Source organism: Hibiscus syriacus, unplaced genomic scaffold (genome assembly GCF_006381635.1).
Source record: "Hibiscus syriacus cultivar Baekdansim isolate YM2019G1 unplaced genomic scaffold, ASM638163v2 tig00111314_pilon, whole genome shotgun sequence".
NCBI classification, from domain to species: Eukaryota; Viridiplantae; Streptophyta; class Magnoliopsida; order Malvales; family Malvaceae; genus Hibiscus; species Hibiscus syriacus.
The window spans coordinates 75,962-92,331 of record NW_024063056.1 but is presented as its reverse complement, the minus strand read 5'-3'; the positions used below and the strand labels follow the sequence as shown (position 1 = coordinate 92,331).

At 35.5% G+C, this 16,370-nt stretch overlaps 1 long non-coding RNA gene and 1 pseudogene across 1 annotated transcript; one reads left to right on the top strand and one right to left on the bottom strand.

Annotated features, from left to right (window-relative positions):
- Window positions 1-998: 998 nt before the first annotated feature.
- On the bottom strand, window positions 999-11,800 carry LOC120158474. The gene is made up of 3 exons (XR_005519232.1): window positions 11,669-11,800; window positions 7,458-7,462; window positions 999-1,009 (listed from the first exon to the last, which is right to left on the bottom strand). It is a non-coding gene; the product is annotated as an uncharacterized LOC120158474 (long non-coding RNA).
- LOC120158473 lies at window positions 10,027-14,655 on the top strand (annotated as a pseudogene).
- The last annotated feature ends 1,715 nt before the right edge of the window (window positions 14,656-16,370 follow it).

The following is a 16,370-nucleotide window of genomic DNA, read 5'->3' as shown; positions in this document are numbered from 1 at the left end:
TATTATATTCAACATATCAACCCCATGACCTTCTTCTCCTTTTCTTTCACGCCACACACAGAGCATCCATCTTCTTCAAATAGCCGGAGCCATCACACTTGGCCACCGGATATGGGTGGCTTCAAACCCAACGACAACAAGGTAAGTTTCCAACCCCTCTTTTTTATTTATTTTGTTTTAAAACCGTGAAAATGTATGAAAAAAAAGAACAAAAACACAACAAATGAATAAAGCATGTAAAGAAAACTAGAATACCTTTGAATATTTTGCTTTAGATTCTAATTTTGGATTGTTGGAAATTTTTCGTAATTTTTTTGTTGAAAATTCTCCTAAAAAAACGAGAGGCAATCCCCCTCTTCATTACATATTTTCAATTGGCTTTTATAGCCATTTTACATATCTAACATAATAAAAAATTATTACACACTTGTTGTTTTGAATACAATATCTCTTGTGAGTGGCAGGAAGCAGGGATTAGTGGAGCGGCGGCAGAGTACTATGCGACATCAAGTTGGTTAGTGTTAGGTGAATCGGGTTGGGTTGGTCGGGTCTCACGGGTCAGGTTGGACTTCACTAAATCTTGGGCTGCTGGTTTGTATAAGTCACTAGAATTGGGTCTTATGTGAGTAATTGGTTCTGGCTTGAACTTAGGCCTGCAAAACAGTGTACATATGTTAATAATTATAATAATAGTAATTATAATATTTTTTAGAACCCGGTTAAAAACGGTTTCTACAGCTGCCCCTCTTTGCGCATTCTTGTGTTAACAAGGATAGGGCAAAGACGAAAAAGACAACCAGTTTTTGTCCGGTCTTTTTTTTGTTTTGAGATTTGATAGTGTTTGATTTGGAGGACTACACTGCTCATACAAAATGAAGAGTTCGGATCGTCTAAGGACGATAACACAGTTCCTACGTGATGAGGACGGCTGGTTATCTAAAGTTGACACGACTCTTACTTGATGAGGAGATCTAGTCAAGGGATAACACGTTCCTACGTGTTGAGGTGACTGGTTATCCAAGGTTGACACGGCTCCTACGTGATGAGAAGATCTGGTCGAAGGATGACACGGTTCCTACGTGATGAGGACGTAGACCATCATTAGGGATGATAACGCGATTCCTATGTGATGAGGACGACTGATTATCTAAGGTTGACACGGCTCATACGTAATAAGGAGATCTGGTCTAGGGATGACACGGTTCCTACATGATGAGGATGGCAGACCATCATTAGGGATAATGGTTTCAAGAGAAATCAACTCACAGATGATGCTTTAAGAGAAACTGTTTCAAAAGAGACAAAATTTGTTTTAAGGGAAACGATCTCAAAGTTTGGTGTTTCATAAGAAACTGTCTCGAGGGAGACAAAATTAGTTTCAAGGGAAATTGTCTTAAGCGAGATAAAATCTGGTTTTAAGAAAAACTGTCTCAAGGGAGACAAAATTTTGTTTCAAGGGAAATGTTTTCAAAGTTTATGTTTCAAGAGAAATTGTCTCAAGGGAGACAAAATTTGAAATCGTGGATGGCCCATTCGTCGTGAAGTCGAGTCTCAATTGGATATCATTCATCGTGAAGTTGAAATCCAATTTAAAGATGAATGTTACTGATGGACACGATATCTTTCGTCGTAAAGTTGAAATCGTGGATGACCACTTCGTTGTGAAGTTGAGCCTTGGAATTGGATATCCTTCGTCGTGAAGTTGAAATCCAATGTAAGTTTTGTTGTTTCGAGGCCAATATCCTTCTCCGTGAAGTTGAAATTGACTCTGAAACCGAAAAGTTTATTGACATACACTTCTTCTTTTAGTTGGATATCCTTCGTCGTGAAGTTGAAATCCAATCTAGAGATGTATGTTGCTTGTGTGTACGATTCCCTTCGTCGTGAAGTTGAAACCATGGATGTGTGGGCACAATATCCTCCGTCGTGGAGTTGAAATCACGGATCCGTTGGTACGATATCCTCCATCATGGAGTTGAAATTGTGGATGTGTGGGTACGATATCCTCTATCGTGGAGTTGAAATCGCAGATGCGTGGGTACGATATCCTCCGTTGTGGAGTTGAAATCGCGGATGACCCTTTCGTCATGAAGTTGAGCCTTGACTTGAATATCCTTCATCGTGAAGTTGAAATCCAAGGGTTGCATTGCTGCTTGTGAGCACGACCTTCGTCGTGAAGTTGAAATCGTGGATGACCCTTCGTCGTGAAGTTGAGCCTTGAATTGGATATCATCGTCGTGAAGTTAAATCTAATCTTGTGTAAGTTGTATTATTCCGTGTCCAATATCATTCGCTGTGAAGTTAAATTGACTCTGAATCTACAAAATGAGGCACATATGCGCTATGGATGCAATGCTCTTATGTATGCCTAAAATGTATGTTCTTGTAGGATTTGGAGAGAAATCTCAGCCTCTGATTGTCAGTTTTGATGACTCTTGATTCTGGAATCTTGAATTCCTTGGAATATGCTTGAATACGATGTACAAATTTATGAGGGAAATAATTGTGTGAGCAGTCTTCATTCTATCCCTTGCTCAATTTGTCTTCATTTCCAACAGGGCGTAATCTTATAAACCTCAACTTGAGATAATTTATTTTACTTGCCCAATTAAATTTATGCCCAAAAAATTTGGCTTCCCTTGCCCCAACTTCAATATTAAGCTTCGGAGAGATATTTGTTGATTTTCAAGGTATGCTTCTAGAGAAAATGTTTTTCTTCCTTTGAATTTTCAAAATTTTGAAACACATCAAAATAATTTTAAAAAATATTGTATCCTTCTAGGTTTCACAATTGAAGCAAATAATAAAACATGAGTTCATTGGATATCAAAAGAATCAAATGCTCTTTTAATCTTTGATAGCTACAAATCTTTGACAAATATCAAGATCGAAAAGTTGGTTTAGAGGTGGGCTACCTAAATCCTAAGGTTTGTTTCCTTAATACGGTCATGGCTTGCCCCTCTTTCTTTGTTTGGCATTTTAATCGGAGACGAACAAAATGACGCAACTAGCATAATCAATGACTAAACATTTTCAGAACACTTCTGTTTCAGTTCTCTGAAATCTTTCATTTGTTCAAGCTCTGTGGACTCACTAATCAAGGTAGTGTAGGAATATCGGTCTAAAAATGAGATTTCTAAGTGCTCGTGTGAATTTGACTATAACAGGTGTTCCTCAACTCCCTTAGTCCATATTCACCGAAACTCCTTATTTAGTAAATTTGATTTAATTTGCCATTGTCTGACTAGTTGAATCTTATCCATAAAGCTGGGGCGTTTAACCAATTGCTCTAGAGGGACAGCTCAAGCTTTATTGTATATATTATAATCACCTTTATCAGGTTAGCTGAGGGATTCATATCATAACAAAGTCTTTGACTTGACAATCACAGTGGAGCATACACCGAATTACCAGGTACCCGATCAATGTCATGGTTTGAATATAATTTATTCATAAATCTAGGGATTTCGAGTTTTCTCTATAACAAATTGCCTTAGTGGAATATCTCAGTTTTATTGTATATATATATATATTATATTTTTTTGGATAACCGAATTTTATTTCTTAAGCTCGGTGAGGAGAACTGTTATAGTTAGGTGTTTGTCGAATGTCAGAAAATCTCATCGTTAGAGTTCAATTCCCAAGCAACTGAACTAAACTAAATTCACCCACTTGGCCATTCCATCTGAAAAGATCATAATCATCATTGAATGTCATAAACATAGGGATAAACCACTTAGTTTTGCAATCTCATGTGCTAGTTGCCCCATTCTGTTTGCTCCTAACACATACCTGAATGCCAAATCCTTGAAGGACTCTTCATGAGAAGAGAAAACTAGCTCGGTCCTTGCAAGAGAAGAGTATGTAGTCTGGTGCATCTTTTAAATTAGGATCAAGGGCTCATTGTTTTGTAGGGATTCAATCTAGTATTTTGTTAAAGATTTGTAACCTCAAACATTGACAAAGTTTTTAATTCAGTTGATATTCAAAAGAATCTCAAGATTAGAATTTGCTCATTATTCATCTCCTTAGAAGGAACATTTTATTTGAAATGTTTGAACGTCAAATGACTTACAAACATTCATACATAAAAGTACGGAAGAAAAACAAGTTCAAACAAAATGACATGCATAAGAATGCAACCATAACTCCTGATGGATGCCCCAGTTGACTCTTGATTAGAATGCCCCATTACATATTGAATATTGGGTGTCCAATTAGATTAGGGTCCTTGCCCCCATTTGATCCCCATTTCTCAATCATTTCTCTTGTTAGGAATCCCTTATCAATGAGTTTTCTATCTCCTCTATTAATGGTATGCACTTGTCGGTAGGATGACCTAATGCCCCATATGAAAATCGCAAGCACTATTCGGTCATAGCCATAAGAAGAAGGGCTAGTCTTCATTCTCAAAGACCTTGGGGTGAGATATCGACTCTTATTAAAGGGGATAATAGGTCAGAAATGGGCACCTGAAAAACCTTGAGGGCCGTGTTTTTCCAAGACATCTTTTGAGGCCAGTCTCAAATTACTTCTCTTTTAATTTCCTTCTTGTCATTCCCCGTTTCATTCTCCTTTTTTCAGCATCGAAGAAGTCTCGAGAGTTGAATTCTTTAAATTTTCCCCACATACATTACTCTCTTGGATTTTGATATTTCATTTTTTCAGGTATTATTCTATATGAACTTCATTTGTTTTGACCCTATCAACTCCATTCTGGGATCTGACTCCCAATTGTTTGACTAAAACCAACTGATTGTTGACATCTACCTCTATAACTCCATGACTCAAAAAATCTTCGACTTGTCGTTTGAAGTGACCACAATTCCTGATGGAGTATCCTCAAGCTCCGGTATGATATTCACAAGAAACTTTCTCATTATACCAACTCAGATAAGGTGGTAACAACGGCTTAGCCAAACGTGGAGTAATCAGTTGGGCTTCAAGCAACTTGGAATATATTTTGTTGTATGAAGATGAAGGAAAACTGAGTGGAGACTTCATTTTTTCTTTGCCACTATTATGATCACCCTGAAGACTTAGTGAATGATCATTGAGATATTCTTTTTGAAGGTTCAACTTTGGATAAACGTCTTGTGGGAAACATTGGTTTGCAAATTTCCACTCATTAATAAGTTTTAAGTCTCTGGAAAGTTTAGGTTTTCCATCTTCAAAGCATAATAATCCTTTCGCGATGAGGTTTTGAACCTTTAATCTCATAGCCACACAATTTTCTGTAGAGTGACTAAAATCTCCAAGATGATAACTACATGAATTTTTAACACCTTGCCAATCTGGACGCCAATAAGGATTAGACTTTGGAGGAATAGGTATTAGAATGTCATTTTCAAAGAGAAATGGTAACAATTCTGAATATGACCCTGGAATCTGCATGAGAGGTATCTTCTTCTTTTTCTTCTTGTTATCTTTGGCCTTCTTGACTGGCATTTGAACTTCTTCTATGACTCTCTTCTTTGAGTCAGACTCAATTTTTGTGATAAAAGTTTCACCCTCAATTGTGGCTTTTCCTAGCTTGATCTTTGTCACATTTTCTAGAATCAAATCCGATGGTTGAAATTGACTTGGATTACCATATTCCTCAGCATGTTCTAGATTATCTGTTGTCACCATATTGGTCGCACAAGCAATATTCAAAGTCTCATTGAAAGCCTCTGTAGCATGATTCTCTGGTGGTTTCTCTCCATGAATCATGTGCATCAATTTAGACGTCTGCTCCCTTAACTCGTCCTGAAACTTCTTTGCTTGATCATTTATTTATCGCTGAATCTTGACAAGTTGCTCTTGGAGTTTTTCGATTCCATTGACATGTGCTGAAATCTCCTTCATGGATCTTTTCATCTCATCAGGATTTGAAATGTTTTGATTAGTAGAATTATCACTAGGATTTAACACAATGACTTGAGTTTTACTGGTAGAGAAGTCTACTTGGTGACTTGGAAGCTTGTGGGATGAAATGAGTCTTTGTGGATTAACACGTGCTTTCACACCTTCAGAGGCTTATAGGGTCAAAGAAATTTTATCTTTGCCTCTTTCTTGGTTATGTCCATTAAACTTTGTTACAATTTGATTAATCAGATCATCTTGATTTTGGAAGATACGATCCATGGTGGCCTTTTGCGCCTGTTCTATTTTAACTTCCACTCTGCTTGCAACTTTTGCAAACTCTCTTCCAATTCTTTCTTCAGTTGCTCAAATTTTGCATCCATTTTTAGTACTGCGTGAATGCAGTTACTATTAAAAGCAACTCCTCAAGGTTTCACACAATATATGATTAATATGTAAAAAAACTTAAATGAATACTATGTAAAATGCAATGATGCATGCAATATTCGAGGCATTGATCCGAAAACATGCCTGTTATTATAAATAATTCTTATTGGGGACAAAAGTGTTTTATCTTTTAAGAGACAAAAATATCTTGACAGCTTCTGACATGTTAACTAGTCTTCTACATTCGTATGTCACCGGTTGAATAACCTGTCGAACCGCTCCGGCTTCTCTGGATGAACCGTGCAAATGTTGAGTTACTTTTTGTATTAGTCCAAGAAGTCTCGAATGATTGCATCTCTAGCATTTATCTTTTGTTAAACCTGTTCCCAAGGAATACGTCATTGGAGCCCTCAATTTATAGGAACTATGTGAAGTTCATTTGTTTGTTTCTTGAATTTGTCAACAATGTTTTCTAATTTCAGCTATCGCTTTGCCATTGTTGTCTTTAAAGGGACTCCTAAGATCAGTAACCTTTATCTTTCCCCTGTAACCTCTACAGTCAGTTCTTCAAAGATAGACTTTCATTGTGCTTGATCTAGACCCGGTTCATTTTGAGTCCTTTATGATGCAGTAGAGTGATATACTCTTCAATTGTGGGCACCACATCTTCTGGATTGAATGTGACACATAGTCGCCTTGTGGAATGTCCTCTGCAGTTTCATCTCTTGTATTACAACCCCTTTGTCCATTAATGCAAATTATTTAGGTTTAACAAACACATTTTAATGGATCAACAAATCTTTTGAATGATGCGAATGATAAAAATAAAATGAAAGAGAACAAAAATGGAAGGGAAAAAAAGTTAGTGAGATAAGGATAAAAATAATGAAAATAAAAAGTCCTACCCCACATGATATCTACCCAACATGCTTATTATTTCTAACCGGACATGATCTATATCCCGTAAGTTGATTTTGAACAAGTCCTAACCGCATAAATTTCTAGTTCACATGCTTTGAACATAAAGTAAAGCAGGAAATAACTCAAGATAATCTAGGGTTTGGAATGAGGTTTTGGGGTGGGCTCTAGTTCCCTATAGTCTCTCGATTTAGGTTCTAAAAAAAAGGTACTCGAGTTCTCATTGATGTGCTCCCTTGGGCTTACCAGACCCTTAGTCCTAAGCCCATTACAAGCTCATATGGACTAAGTTAAACTCGAGAGGAAACATTCCCTTATGCCTATACGGAGAATAAATTCACACGAAAGCATAAGGTATATGAATCCCGAAGGTTACTTGCTAGGCCCATACGGAGAATAATTTCGCATGAGAGCGTCGCTTTCACCCTCACTTAAAAACGGGTTTGGAGCTCAGGTATAGAGCCTTAGATGGAAAAAGTTAAAGATCTGAAATCATTGGAAAAAAACGCCAGTACAACTATTTATTTGAAAAAAATCAAAGATAAATAATTGGAATCGAATAAATAAATTAAAATTTATTATTTTCGCATAAAAAGACAACCGAAAATTAATTTTGGCCTGACTCACTTACCTGTCCCCAGCAGAGTCGCCAAGCTGTCGCAACCGCCTTTTGGGTGGGCCCGGAATTTGGCTTTGACTTGGAATAAAATATTGGAGTCGCTACCGATCATTTATTTTTCGTAAAAAATTTGATTGATCGGATATCATCTTACATGATCTGTGTTTTACCAGAAATATGTCGGATTCGGGAGTCGGTTACAGTCAAGGAAGGATTAGCACCCTTGCACTGCCCTTTCGGTACCATTTAATTTGTCGGTTGTTTTAATTGAGAAAATTGAAATTAAAATTAAAATTAAAATTTATAGATTCGATTCAAATTACTTACCTTTAATTGATTAAAATTATCCTAAAAAATATAAATAAAGTAAGAAAATAAAACAAACAAACACAAAGAGTTAGTATTAAAATCGAAATAAAAAATGTAAATAAAAGGAATGAAAGAAAATTCAAATTAAAAATTAAATTGGAAATAATTAAAATTTATGGGTCGAATTAATCTTAGGAATGAGATGTAAGAGAAAAAATATAAACTTAAGGGATTAAATAGCAAAAAAAAAATAAAGTACTAAAATAGCACGAACAGAAAATTAAAGGGTTAAAGTAAAAGGATCTAATAAATATATATGAACAAATAAGAGCCTCAACAATTAATTTAAAATAAATGTAAGAACCCAAAATCTAATTATGTTAACCAAAAACGCAAGAAAACATAAGATTGTTACTAAATAAAAATAAACAAGGATCTAAATGCATAAATTAAAGCAACAGTGACTAAATTAAAAGTTAATAGTGACTAAAATAAAGGAAATGAAAGTTACAGGTATAATTCATCACAAAATATAACATATTGGTGATCGAATTGAAAATAACGAAAATAAAGCTCCTAAAATAGAATAAAATAAAAACATAGAGGTTTGGTGACTAGAATGTAAAAACAAGGTAATATTAGAGGGATCTAAACATGATTAAGCGCAAGGATTGGTGACTGATTTCTAAAAAACGACAGTAATTAAGTGGCCTAAACATAAATAAACCAACACTCTAAGCGACCGATATAAAAGATGACTAAAAGTATAGACACCCTAACTGAGATTAACCCAAAATCTAAATTAAAAGCACTCCCCCCTTTCTTATTAATTCCAGAACACGTGAACCCCAAATAAAATTCCTTTTCCCACTTTTTATTATATTCAACATATCAAACCCATAACCTTCTTCTCCTTTTCTTTCACGCCACACGCATCCATCTTCTTCAAATAACCGGAGCCATGACACTTGGCCACCGGATATGGGTGGCTTCGAACCCAACGGCAACAAGGTAAGTTTCCAACCCTTCTTTTTTATTTATTTTGTTTTAGAAACCGTGAAAAATGTATGAAAATAAAAAACAAAAACACAACAAATGAATAAAGCATGTAAAAAAAACTAAAATACCTTTGAATATTTTGCTTTCGATTCTAATTTTGATTGCTGGAAATTTTTCGCATTTTTATTGTTGAAAATTCTCCTGAAAAAACGAGAGGCATCCCCCCTCTTCATTACACATTTTCAGTTGGCTTTTATAGCCATTTTACATATCTAACATAATAAAAAATTATTACACACTTTCTGTTTTGATTACAATATCTCTTGTGAGTGGCTGTGAGTGGCAGGAAGCAGGGAGAGCCAGAAAAGATTCAAGATTTGGGATAAGTAAGATAGCTGACACTTGCCATGTGACTACAGCCTGGGGATTGGGCATGCAATATGCAACATTACAAAAGCACACCACCTGCCTATGTACATCCAACTTCCTCGTTCTCCAACTCGCTTACCAATAGATAAATTAGATTAAAAGAATCCTACTAATAAATCTTTATAATATCATATTAAAATTAATTTATCAATAAATTAAATAACTATATGTATATATATATATATATATATATATATATATATATATATATATTTCGTATTTTAGCGAACACAAGATATGAAGTCCACAAACATCCAAGGCAAAGCTCCCGCACTCTGATGTATGGGCATGGCTCTTGGTGGTCGAGCAGTGAGTGTCGTCAACTTATGTTTCATTTTTTGTTTTCAGTATATTTCCAAATTCACACCCCAATGTCCTTATCAATTCCCTTACCATATCTACAATCTCTGGTACCAACCAAGCAACCTCCACTCCTTGTGCTCTGTTTCTCCCTCTCCCTCTCCTTTTGTTTTTAATAAAAAACAACATCATTTACTTCTTAATTTCTGGGATTCTTCCTCTAATACTCTCTCACTTTCCTTAACCAGCTCCACTTTTCTTCATCAACTCTTCTTCTTTTTATTATTATATTTGTATGTTCCTTTCTTCTCTAGGAAAAAAAGATGAGTAGATTGTTTCGATCCAAATCTTGTGGATTTGTCGGAATAACTGAGTTCGGTCCTGCTCCTCCGAGTCCCTTCTTCCACCAAGCCAAAACCCGCGACTATGAAGCCACTGAGAAAGAAGAGATTGAAGATGACGACGACGAAGACGAAGAAGAAAAAGAGTATGATGGAGATCCCATTGCCACGACGCCGTTTATAAGCCCCAAGTCAAGATTTAGCAGCAGTAGTAGTTACCGTGATTCAACGTCAAAAGACAATAACCAGTTCCAGTTCCCTTTTCTGGACATTCTGGCGGCGTTGTTAAGGAAGTCGCTGGTCACGTGCAGCGTGGATACGGACGACGTGTCTTCTATGGACATCAGCTTGCCGACTGAAGTCAGGCACGTCTCTCACGTGACCTTCGACCGCTTCAATGGTTTCCTCGGCTTGCCAACTGAGCTCCAGCATGATGTTCCCAGAAGGGTCCCCAGTGCCAGGTTTGGTTCTGAATTTTAATTCAAACTCAAGTTCAATTCAGTTTATTTGCATTGCTGATTTACAAGTTTGTTCAATTCTCGAATTCATTAAGAAGTTTATTAGCCTTTACGCAAAATTTTCTTCAATTTATCATCTGTATGCTTGATTGTTATGTCTGACTTAATTGAGTCGTTCTCTTGTTCGTCAAAGATGAGATTTTACGTCTTTGATTACAGCTGTAGGAGAAAGGGACATTCCAACTACTTTTTCCATGCTCGATGAAGAAGCTGTTGTTGTTCTGCAATAAATGCTTTCTCAGAAAATTTTAGCCTTTGATTATGATGGAAGTTCTTGGATAGCGCTTTCGCAGTTGAAGGCTAAACTGATCTTTTTCATTCTGCAGTGCAAGTGTTTTTGGAGTTTCTGCCGAGTCAATGCAGTGTTCTTATGATGACCGAGGGAACAGTGTGCCAACTATTCTTCTTATGATGCAGAAACGTCTGTATGCAGAAGGTGGCTTAAGGTTAAGTCCAAGTCTAAGCTTATGCTTTGGTTTAATGACTAAATTGTGTTCTTAGTGCTTGACGTTTTGACGACGATCGGTTATGTTGATTGAAGGTGGAAGGGATATTCCGGATTAACGCCGAGAACAGCCAAGAAAAGTATGTCCGAGACGAGTTAAACAAAGGTGTAGTACCACGTGGAATCGATGTCCATTGTTTGGCAGGTCTGACAAAGGTATAGTTTCTAAATGCCAGACTATCAAGATTATGACATTTTGATATTATATCTGAGTTGGTGCATGTACTTGGAATCGTTTGTAGGCATGGCTTGGAGAACTTCCTAGTGGAGTACTTGATTCCCTCACACCGGAGCAGGGGATGCACTACAACACCAAGGACGACTGTGCTGAACTCGTCAAGTTACTTCCGCAAACAGAAGCTGCTCTCCTTGACTGGTCTATCAATTTGATGGCTGATGTTGTGCAACATGAACAATATAACAAAATGAACGCACGAAACGTTACCATGGTTTTTGCACCAAACATGACTCAGGTTATCTTTTACTTCCACTTCTTTACTTTTGAACACTAATTTTAGACAAGGTTTAAATCAGAGCCTATCTCTATCTGGTCCAGATGGCTGATCCTCTGACAGCATTGATTCATGCTGTGCAAGTAATGAACTTCCTCAAGACACTGATCTTAAAGACAGTAGGTGAAAGGGAGGAGTCAGCTGCCGAGGACCGGTTGCTGCTGCCGTCCTATTCTCCGACCGGCATTATCACATCTGCTCTGTAACCACCACGGACGGTGGGGTATTCAGTGAGCAAGTTCAGGGTGCAAGTCCATCTTGTCGTGACCGTCTTTCGGTTGGGCCCGGAATTAGGCTTCGACTTGGATTAAACGAATTAGAGTCGCCACCGATCATTTATTTAAAGATAAATGGGTTGATCGGATACCCTATTTCTTACCTGATCTGCGTCTTACCAGAAATATGTCGGGCTCGGGAGTCGGTTACGGTCAAGGAAGGATTAGCACCCTTGAACCGCCCTTTCGGTACTACGTAATTTCCAGTTGTCTTAATTAAGAAAAATAACAAGTTAAATTAAAAGGTAAAGATTCGATTCTAATTACTTACCCTTGATTGATTTGAAAACGAACCCTTTAAGAGTCAAAATATGTATTAGAAAAGGTGATGAAAATAAATTAAAATTGAAAAATAAAGAAAACGAAATGAAGAACAAAATAACAAAAAATGATACACTAAAGGTAACATAATCAACATGGAGATATAGAACATGAAGGAAATAAGAATGAAGACAAGTATGACAACATATGATAAGGTAAAAAAAAATACAAGGATGAAGAAATAAGGGAATAAGCCACAATAAAATGGAAAAAGAAAAAATAAATAAATAGGGAAAGCATAATAAAAGTGAAATAAAATAATATATACAAATGTAAAATAATGAGAGTTAGATAAAATGTACATATATAAAAAATGTAAAATAATAGCGTATAAAGTAGAATAAATAAAATTAATAAGAACATATAAGAATATCAATACCATATATATATATAATAGCTAAATATGAGAGGGAGGAAAAAATATATATAATAATAATAGAAAAATTATAAAAATAAAATGTAAAATAATAGCGTATAAAGTAAAATAAATAAAGTTAGTAAAAACATATAATAATATTAACACCATATATATATATAATAGCTAAATATGAGAGGGAGGAAAAAAAATATGTATATAATAATAATAAAAAAAAACTAAATAATGAAGATAAATATGATAATAAAAAAAGTAAAGAAATAATAGGATAAAATGCAAGATGCATACATACATAGATATATATATATATAATATAACATATGAGTAGAATAATAATATCCTAATAATACATATATATACGAATGTAATAAAAACTAATAATATAAAATATATAAATAATATAATGTAATATAAAAATAATCAAAATTAAAATCCCGAAAAAGGATTAAATTGAAAGAATTACAAGCTAGAGGTCAAAATTCCAAAGCAATATTAAGGGTTAATTTCGATTTGAGGGGGGAAAACGGCTCTTTTCGAGGTAACAGGGATCAAAAGGGTAGTTTACCCTATTTTAGACAGGAACACGCGAACGTTTTAAGTATAAAACTCAAAATTTTCTTCAAAATACTTATTTCTCTCTTCTCCAAGCCGAGGGACATCCCCCCCTCTCTAAACATTTCTCTGAAATGTTCTTCGCTTGAAGAACAAGGGTCACATTTTCTGGAAACCGGTCTCCAGTGCCGCCTCGCTGCCGTCGTTGAACGGCGCCGGCCGTCGTTCATCGGCGACGAATCTCAAAAAAATGTATTTTTATAAACTATTTTTTTACCCACAACTCAAAAATCTAAACGTTTTTTCAAAACTAGCCTCGTAGGACTGCGGATCTAGAAAAGAAGATCCGAAACTCCCTTTTGTTCCTCGGCTAAAAACGTTTTTTTTTTTTTGGTCCGATCTGAACCAAAAGCGACGGAAAACAACATGCAAGGGAGTCGGAGAAAAGAACAAGGTAAAAAAAAACTACCTCCTTTATTTCCTTCTCGAAATATTCTACAAGTACTTGAACCTTCTTTTTGGTTGCTATTGTAAATTTCTCTGCCTATCTCTCTTTTGTGTGCTCGTGCCTAGTATCCTTTTTTTTGTGTATTTTCCCTCCCCTGAAAAGCTTCTAATTACATGGCTTTATAGTGATAACCTAGGCTATTTTTAGAGTTTTAATCCGAGCAAAACTCGGTTTGTTTGTGGTGACAATCCATGACTCTGACTTGGTTGTTTGTCTTGGGTGTTCCGTGTGGTCACGATGCCGAGAAAACCGGATGTGGGAGACGTGCTGTGCGAGGGAGCTTCGACCGGGTATTGCGGCGCTGGGGCGAGAGTCTTGCTAGGGTTTCTGGGCAACCCTTGGATACCATTTGCTGTGGACCGTTGGATCTCATCTAGATCCAACGGTCACCATTGTTGGCGGCTGGGACAGGAGCGAACTAGGGTTCTTCAACGTGGTGGGCTACTCACGTGGTGTGTGATGATTTTGGGCCACGTGTTTGGGCCTGCAAGTGTAAATTTTTTTAATAAAAATAATAACATATATGTAATATATATGTAATATGTATATATATATAAAAAAAAAAGAGTGTGTCCACACATCTAATGAAGCTTCCACTGCTAAGCTTTTGCTGGCTGCCACAACGAGTAGACTGGAATGTGTCCCTGAAGAGAAACTATGGAGCTCTGGTAGAGGTGAGGGGGTAGAGGAATTCGAGTCCATTTCAGGTAACAGCACGCCAAGTGGATGTGAAATGAGGCCTGCTGAAAATGAATGCAGAGGTGCGTACAATAACAAGGACCGATTAAGCTTAAGAAAAGGTGTACTGCGGTTATGCAGGCACCCAGTATTTCAGTTGAGTAAGTCGAGTAAGAAGACCCGAAATCTGGGGATTGTAAGTACTGGACGAGGTGGAGAAGCTTGTGTGTAGCACATCCCAAAATGTTCATATGTTTCTTTTCGATCATTTTAGGCCATTTCTGGTTGTGTATGCGAAATTTACTAAAAAGAAACGATAACGATCCAACTATGTATAAGTTGGGCCAGTAATTGCAAGTATAAATCTGGGCCTTCTATGTTCTATAAAAGTAGATAGAGAGAATCAATCATTGAAATTAAATATTATATATGTATGTATGCAGCACATTGGAGGTGCACGAAGTTGTTGCATTAGGCAGCATGGAAATGAGTTCTGCCTGGGGTATTGAAAAATAGAACAAATAGCTATCAGCAACAGTGGGGTCGTCATTTTAGTAAATAGGTGGGGGATTATGAGATTTCAACTAATATATTAATAACCAACCTTTTCCCATCCACTTTTGATTAAATAAATATTAATCTCAATTTAAAATAACATAATTTATTAAAAAAATATTTTACATATTCTCACCATGAGTTTTGTGCTTCAATTTCAACTAAACTAAAGTTTTAATTGGGCAGTGGAAGTAGCACTAAAATAATCGATATTAGGGTTAGGTTATCTTCAAACACAAGTGGAGCGAAAGCTATTTTGTGGCTTTTAAACAAACATCATAATTATTATTGAAAATAAAATGATTCCTTTTATTTATTATTATGTTAAGCCAAACGTTTTAATCATTCAAAGTCTGATTAGTCTGTTCATTTCCCGACTTTAAACAATAAACAATTTTCTAAGTATAGCGACCTAATAAATTTTTATATTTGAAATATATTAAAATATTAAAATATATTTCATTAATATTTATATTTGTTAAATTTAATTAATACTGAATTGATCAAAATTTTAATTTAAGCAGCATATTTCAAATAAAATTCAATGTTAGCTCAAATATATTTTTTAAAACAAAACGAGCCTCATTGAAAAAACTACTTCTAAGACCTATAAGGGATAAAGAATGTGCTTAGACCTTGTATTACCAGAATAAAAATTATTGGATATAACAAAAATAATAATCTCGGGACAAACCGAGCTAAAACACAAAATATTTCCAGAACCAAGAGCCCACATACAGCTCAAATCATTTGAACTTAGATATTATAGGCAAAATGAATAGTTTTAATCTCTTAACTTTCTTTTTATCATCAAATTTTTATATTTTTTTAATTAAATTAATTCAAATAAAACGAAACAATAACACTGATTTATAATGTATTAAAATTTTGACGATAACTATTTTCTCTTTTCCTACGACATCATAAAAAATTTTGAAAAAAATAAAAAATTACTAATCTATCCTTTATAAATGCTGGTATCAGCTTTGCCCGTTAGGTCTCTTGATTCTGCGCTTGTTCAATTGAAATGCGGGAAAAAACCCGCCAGCCATGGAGGTGACATGGGCGGTGAAAAATGGGGAGACGATGGAGAGGAATAACAAAAGGGTTTGTAACACCATAACTCGTATACCTCTAACAATACGAGTTAAAGATGTCACATTAATTTTATAGATATTTACTTAATATAAATATTTAAAATTTTGTTTTTTTAAAACATTTATATTTTAACTTTAAAACTATTTTCCTAATCACATAAAATCATAAATTAATACTTTAGCATTGAAAAACCAATTCGTTTTCAGGTAGCGTTTAAACAGTTTAGTGTTGTTTAACAAACTATATAATACTTCCTAAAAACTACTAAATTTTAAAATCATTTTATCATGGGTACATTACTCATTCATAAATACGGATATAACTAG